This window comes from Macaca mulatta, chromosome 15 (assembly GCF_049350105.2).
Source record: "Macaca mulatta isolate MMU2019108-1 chromosome 15, T2T-MMU8v2.0, whole genome shotgun sequence".
Taxonomy (NCBI): domain Eukaryota; kingdom Metazoa; phylum Chordata; class Mammalia; order Primates; family Cercopithecidae; genus Macaca; species Macaca mulatta.
Window position 1 is genome coordinate 6,317,349 of NC_133420.1, and position 7,477 is coordinate 6,324,825.

The following is a 7,477-nucleotide window of genomic DNA, read 5'->3' on the forward strand; positions in this document are numbered from 1 at the left end:
AATTGGCTGTGCTCCACCCAGCGGCCCCTGCCTGTGGGGAGACTGAGGCCCAGAGGGGGAAAGGGCCTGTCCTGGCCTGGGTCCCCCCACCCCCACCCCCCGCCCCCCGCTGTGGGGAAGGAGGTGTGCTGCTCAGGCAGTCAACGGGGTATCTGTCGGGTCCTCCTAAGCCTCACCCGCCCCAGCGCCGCCCTCTCTCCCTCCCTGTGGCCCTTGACTTTCGGCCCCCAGTCTGGGCAGCCCCTCTGTGTCTAAGGAGGTACCGGGCACCCCTGGGAAGCGGAAAGACGCGCAGGTCACCAGGGCGACCCTGGGAGGGGAGAAGGGCCCCGACGGCCACTGGGAATGGAGGCAAAACTGGAGCCGAGCGTGGAAGCAGATGGGGTCGGACGCGGGGATGGCGCGTGGGGACGGCGACCAGTTCGAGCAAAGGCGCGCCCACGGGAAAGTGCGAGGTTCGGGGCCGGCCTCGGCGGCGGTACCCCCTGGGCAGAGACTCCAGCCAGCGGCCCCACTGCCAGGGACGGGCGCTGGAGGGACGACCCCGAACTCTCTCCGGGGGCAACGGGCAACCCGCGGGGGAAAGCGGCTCCAGGCCCAGGTCGAAGGCGGGATTTAGGGAGGGGGCACGGCCGCCGGGGTGCGGCGCAGGCTGGGAGGGGCAGCCTCGAGGAGGGGGTGCAAATCCCCCAGTCGCGCCCCCACCCCGTCCCGGCCTCCGGCCCCTCCCCCAGGCCGCCCGGGACCTTTTAGGCGCTGACAGGTTAATAAAGTGCCGAGTGTTCCCGCGGGGACCCCGCCCGCAGCAGCCCCCGCCCGAGCCCGCTCCAGCTGGCGGCGCGTCGATAATCCCGGAGCCCGGGGCCGCCCCCGCTTCGAGTGGGGGCGGGGCTGCTCCCGACACCGACCTGGGAGCCGCGGGGAGGGGGGCGCGGCGGGATCGGCGCGGGGAGCGGGGCCTGCGGAGGCGGCCTCCGCGATGGGAGACCCGCGGTGCCCTGGAGAGCTTGTCTGCGTGACCTCGCTGTCCTCAGGTTCCCGATCCGAACAGCGCGCGCCGTACGCGGTGCCGCCCCGCGGGGGCCTGCGGGGAGCCCTGTGACCTCCCCGCGCCCCAGGGACAGAAACGCAGGCTCCGACCTCCTCCGGCTCCCGCTCAGTACCCACGAGGGCGAACCCAGAATCAGACTTAGGGCCGTGGCCCCCACCTGGACCCCCGCCAGGCCCCGGGGCGCCCAGCTAGAGCTGCAGACCTCAGGCGGAGTGAGACCTTGGGCTGCGGGGCAGTCTGCGGGCTCCGGGCTGTAGCGAGGTGAAGGGAAGGGGAAGACGGACCCCTCATCCTCCCTGGGTCCCGCCCCGAGGAGACCGACGCCCCTTCCTTCCAGGGTGGAGACGCCTTCTCGCGGATGGTGGAAGCTTTAGTCGCGCGCCTGCGGGTTGTCGGCCCGGAATTTGGGGCTCCTGGCGCCGGGTCTCCCCGCGGAGCGGGAGGTGCGGGGGCAGATCGAAGGCTGATGTCCCGCCCGCGGCTGGGGTCTCCCGGTCTCGGACCCTGGTGGGGCGGCGGGTGAGGCAGGGCCTGGGGCGCAGTGGGAGAGGGGTCGTCCGGGCTGGGGGAGACCCCGAGATGGGACCTGCCTGGTTCTGCTGGCGTCGCCGGCAGAGGAAACTCGGAGGGCCAGGGCTCTGCGCAGCCGGGGGTGCAGGGACCCGGGGCCGGGGTCGTGCGCCCCGGCACGGCACGCGTTTTGTCTATTTTTTCTCGCTCGTTGGGGTCCCGACCCGAGAGGCAGCAGGGGTCCCTGACCAGAGAGGACCGACCCTTGCCAGGACCCCATCCCCCTTGCAGCGGGGGCGGGGGTGGGGGTGGCACAAGGCTCTGGGTGGCCTCCCCTTGGTGGGACGGAGAAGAGGCTTGCTAACTTTGAATCCGGCAACTGTATTACATCATCCAACTTAAATATCTGAATAATAAAATAATTTCAACCAACACATTAAAAGGGCTTATTTTCTCTTAAATATGAAATTCACACGAAGAGCTTCTTTTAGCCCAGAGGACCTTCCCAAATCAGGGGATGCCTTAGAAGTCACAGCGGCACCCCTTCCTCTCCCTAAGAGCAGGGACACCCCCTGCTCTACCCTCCCCTCCTCTCCCTCCTCACCATCTGCCGCCAGGTCCAGCCCCCCTCCCCAAGGGGGGACAGGAGCGGGTGGGGGCCCAAATCCCTGGGCTTGCCTGGTCGAGTAGCAGCCCTGATAAATCAGAGGTTTTTCAGGGGAATCAGCCTGCAGCGCTAAATCCCAGAGGCTGTGATGATCAATTCTTTAAGCCCATAATTGTTTAAATTACTCTGAGCAACATAAAACATTAATTTTAAGAAATTTAATAGAAAAAAGCTCTTTAAATCCACAATGAGATAAATGACACCCAGTATGGCGACCTTTTTCCATACCTTGGTGACATTGAATAATCTGAAAGTTATTTACATTTTCATTCTTCGTGGAAAATGTTGACAAGCTTTTGGCCGTGGGCGAGGTGCGTGGTGGCGCCGGAGCGCCCCCTCCCCCCTAATTAATGGGGGAGCAGCGACTTCATAAGCAGAATTTTCATCAGTCTGCTTGTGCGACCTCGGGTGACGGCTCCCACCCTCCTGGAGCTGATGCAACTGCGGCTCATTTTTTACCATAAAAATATTCTGTCCTGACCAGCGGAGCCCCCTCTTGGCATTCAAAAGTAGGTATGAGACGAAGATGCAGCTGTCACGTTCGGGGTGTAGGACGCAGCCCAAGGCCAAACCTAGGAGAAGACTCCAGATTCTGCAGCCCCCCGGGCAGAGTCTGCCCTGCATGTGCGTGAGAGGCTGCAGCACTGTGGCTGTTGGGGGCAGCCGTGCCTGGGAGCCACAGGTTCCAGATGCTACACAGCCCTCCAAACCCAATTCCACACACTTCCCCCTACACCATCCTGGGTTGCCATCTCAGGAGGGCTGGGGTCCCCCAGGTCACATCGTTGGGGCTGGGTGGGTCCAGGAGTCAGGGAGCCACGGCGGGACACCCTGGGCAAAGCAGGCCCCGGAGTACAGGCTCGGGAGAACTGGCCCCTCGTCCTTTGCGTCCATGCGACTCACCGGCCACACTGTGTGATCGTGGGCGAAACGCTCGGCCTCTCTGAGTCTGTGAAGAGCAAGTACAATCTCCTTCCCAGGGTTACCGTGGGGCTCACCAAGGCAAAGCCTGGGATGGGTGGGTGAAGGGCACACCCACTCTGACCTGCACACCCACATCTGCTCATCCACAGGCTCATCTGCTCTCCAAGAGGTCACACACCCACGGCACGGCACACGCACAAACATCCCCCACGCTCTCCCAGAGCATAGGTGCTGGGGGTGGTGGCTGGATTGGAACTAGACTGTGGTGATGGTTGCACAGGGTTTACTTTAAAGTGGTTCATTTTGCGTGATGTGAACTTTACCTCAATTTTAAACCGGAGGATTACTCCCTCCCAGACTGCCCTGGAGGATGAGCCTGGCTCCCAGTGGGAGAGGCAGACGGGAAGTCTTGTGGTTAGCCTGGTTCGGGCAACATCCCACCTGGCTCCAAAAGCTGCCATCTCTGAGAGCCACTCCCCGCCTCACCCCTCTCGGGAGCCTTGGCCCAGGGCAGCAGGACTGAGCCTCGCTAGCCTCTCCTGCACGGGTCAACCCCACGGGTTTGACCTGTGCACAGGGCTGGGCCATGGACAGCAGTGCGTCTGTGCCCAGCACCTGATCACAGCCGGCCTGTGTTGTACAGGATGTCCTTAACCCACCTCCCGCAGCCCCAGGGCTTCCCCGGAAGGCTTGCGTCTCCACAGGTTTGCCTTGACTGGGGAGAGCCCACCAAGGTGAGCGGGGAACTGGGGTCCTTGGGGCCCAGCAGGGATGTGCTTTTCCAGTGTCCCCGAAACCACTGACTGCCTGTGGCTGGTGGTCATTTATAGAGTGGTTCTGTCCTGTCCTCAGCCAAAAGCTCTGCAAGAGCTTTATTCTCAGGCTGGCCCGCCCTGACCGCTGGCTTTGACAGACCTTCAGAGAGGTCAGAGGTTGAGACCTGTGTTGTTCTAGGGGTGACACCATGACTCATGTCACCCTCCCCATTGTCTTCCTCTGCTTGGGGAATAACGCTGGCTGCAGATATGGTGGGTGGCTGAGCGTTAGGGATGGCCACACTTGAAGGCTCAGCTAGGTCTCCCAGAGGACAGGGGTGGTGGGACCAGCCAACCACCACCTGCTCTGAGTCCGAGAGGGCTGACCTTGGGATGAGGCAGGGGGAGGGGGAGGACGGCAGAAAGGGCAGTGGGTTGTCTGGGAGCCCCACCTCGGGCGGTTCGTTATAGCACTTACTCCCCTGGTCTGTCCCTGGGAGACAGCCACCCCGCCCCGTCTGGCACCCAGAAGGGGTGTGGCCAGAGGGCCCTTGAAGTCACTTCTTCAGGGCAAAGGCCCCGGAACCAGGCCCCTCCTGGGGGCTGCCTGAGGATCTAGGGCCCTGAGACTCCTAGGCCTGACAAAAGCTCCTTTTTGGCTGTGGCAGGCAGAGGCCCTCTGTGGTTTGTGCCGGACGCCCAGCGCGCCCTGCGGGGCAGAGAGCAGCTGACGCCAGGGAGCTCCGGGCCTCTCCCAGGGTGGGGCTCGCTCCTCTCCCTGGCAAACGCTTTGTTCAGAGCTCGGTAATCCTCGGAATGACAAGGTTTAAAATTTAATTAGCAGGCTCCTCTTATGCAAACTCTCGTCATTCAACTAAGTGTCCCATTAGTTAAAGTGAAACTATATGGCAGTGGGATTGGGATCGCGGTGGAGATGGATAAGGCAGCCAGGAGTTTTATGGGCGGGCGGGCGGGCACCTTTCCTGCCGCCCAGGCTGGTGTCAACACACGGGCAGGCGGGGGTCCCCCCAGTCCTGCAGGCGACACAGGCCTCAGAACCGAGGGAGGGCTGGGCAGGCTCTGGCAAGGCTCTCGGGGGACTGAGACATTCAGGCCTGGGACCTCTGCAGCCAGGGTGTGTGGAGAGGCCACCGTCTGCAGACACGATGTCGCCAGTGGGCACACCGAGCCCTGACCCCACCGGGCGTTTGAAAGGCAGCGTGGCTGACGGGGGCTGCCTCCTTCCCCACCGGGGCTCAGGACAGAGAGACCTGGGTGGCCACGGGTTCCTCGAGTCTCATCTCCCAGGGGCCGGGCTGGCCACGCTCAGCGTGTATAAACTCACATGCATGGTTGATTTTTTGTTACGAAAGTCACATATGCTCATTGTGGAGAATTTGGAAAACAGAACCTGACACTGCCCCACCGGTCCTCTATCCAGACCCCATTTGCTGATGCTCCTTCCAGGCTTTTCCTAGGCGGTGCACACACATATTTTGCCCAGGGTGGGTTTATCTTTTTAAGTAAAAAATAATTATTTTATTTTATTTTATTTTGAGACAGAGTCTGGCTCTGTCACCCAGGCTGGAGTGCGGTGGCGTGATCTCGGCTCACTGCAACCTCTGCCGCCCGGATTCAAGTGATTCTCCTGCCTTACGAAGACCTCCTGAGTAGCTGGGATTTACAGGCGCCTGCCATCGCGTCGGGCTAATTTTTATAGTTTTTAGTAGAGACGGGGTTTCACCATCTTGGCCAGGCTGGTCTTGAACTCCTGACTTCGTGATCCAAACCCCTCAGCCTCCCAAAGTGCTGGGATTACAGGTGTAAGCCACCGAACCCGGCCCAAAATTTTATCTTTATTTACTGATTTTGAGACAAGCTTTCACTCAGTTGCCCAGGCTGGGGTGGAGTGGTGCCATCATAGCTCACTGCAGCCTCCAACTCCTGGACTAAAGCGAAACGCCTGCCTCAGCCTCCTGAGTAGCTGGGACTTCAGCAACTATAGCCAGAACCACAACCGGCTTTTTCTGGGAGGCGGGGGGGGGGGGCGGGAGTAGAGACAGGGTCTCCCTTTGGTGCCCCGGCTGGTCTCCAACTCCCGGCTTGTTTCCAACTCCCGGCTTCAAGCAATCCTCCTGCTTTAGCCTCTCAAAGTGTTGGGATTACAGGCAGGAAACACCACATCCCAGCCCCCAGGGTTGGGTTTCTAGGAGATGTATTGCTTTGTTTTGAGACAGGGTTCTTTGTCACCCAGGCTTAAGTGCAGTGCCAGGATCTCGGCTCACTGCAGCCTCCACTTCCCAGGCTCAAGCCACCCTCCCAGTTCAGCCCCTCTTTCCCTCCAGTAGCTGCAACCACAGGCACAGGACACCCCACCCAGCTTTTGTTTTCAATGTTTTGGAGAGACAGGGACTTATTATGTTAACCAGGCCAATCTCGAACTTCTGGCCTGAAGTATCCTCCTGCCTCAGCCTCCGAAAGTGCTGGGATTCCAGGCATGAGCCACTGCGCCCGGCCGAGATGTATGGACTTGAAACCTACCTCTTGGTTTGATTGTCACACTATGACCATTTCCCAGGCCATCTGTGACCCTCCAGCAATGGGGTGGCAGCGCCTTCTGAAGTTGGGCTGTCCCTTTAGGCCTCTCTCATTGCTTCTACCAGGCAGTCATGGGCCACGTCCAAGCTCGGTGGAGTAGGGGCAGCTCACCAGGCCAACAGGGCCATGTTGGCAGCAGCTGGGCTCACGAGCCCCCCGCCAGCACACACACAGACCCAGACACACACAGCCTAGGGTGCGGATGGTGGCCCAGGACTCACCCGGGGGGATCAGCCTCTCCCCTACCCAGGGACGACTCCCTGACCAAAGGAGCAACCTCTTGGGGAGGACTGTTCACATTGCAGCCTTCTTTTTGATTTCTAGAATGTTCCCATGCCCAGACCACTCCCCCTCCCCATCCGTAACCCTCCCTGTCACTGAGGGGGCCTCTGAGCACGTGGGGACCCTGTTCACGGTCGCCATTGTGGCTCTACCCGGCCCCCGCTCTCCCTCCTTCCCTGCCCTGGTTGGGTGACTTTGAGTTTCTCAAACTGCAGCCAAGGGGCCGTCGTTCTCCACGCATCCTGGGTGCTTTGCCAGAATCTTTAAAACTTTGTGTTTTGGGGTTGACCCTGCCTGTGCGTTAGAACCACGTGAGGGGATGGAAACAAACTGCGTGGTGGCCGGGACCCAGTCCCAAGAACCCCAGGTCTGAGACCCGGTACCCGGGGTTCCTACAGCTCCCAGGTGGCAATAAGAGTGGACTGGACACTGGACGGCGCAATGGGCGTGGACTTCTCGGGTGCAACAATGACGTGGTCGACGGAGGAAGGAGCCTCGTTGTCACTGAAACGCGCGGTTAGTTGGAATGCACTGTTCCGAATTTTAGCCAAAGCTGTTTTGATTTTACAGTTACCGAAGGCCACAGGCCCGAGGATGTTCACCTGCCTTGTGATTTTCACATACTGAAATTATAATAAAGACAGATGAGGTCAGCTTGGAGGACCTGAGAAAAGTTTCCCTCTGAAACTG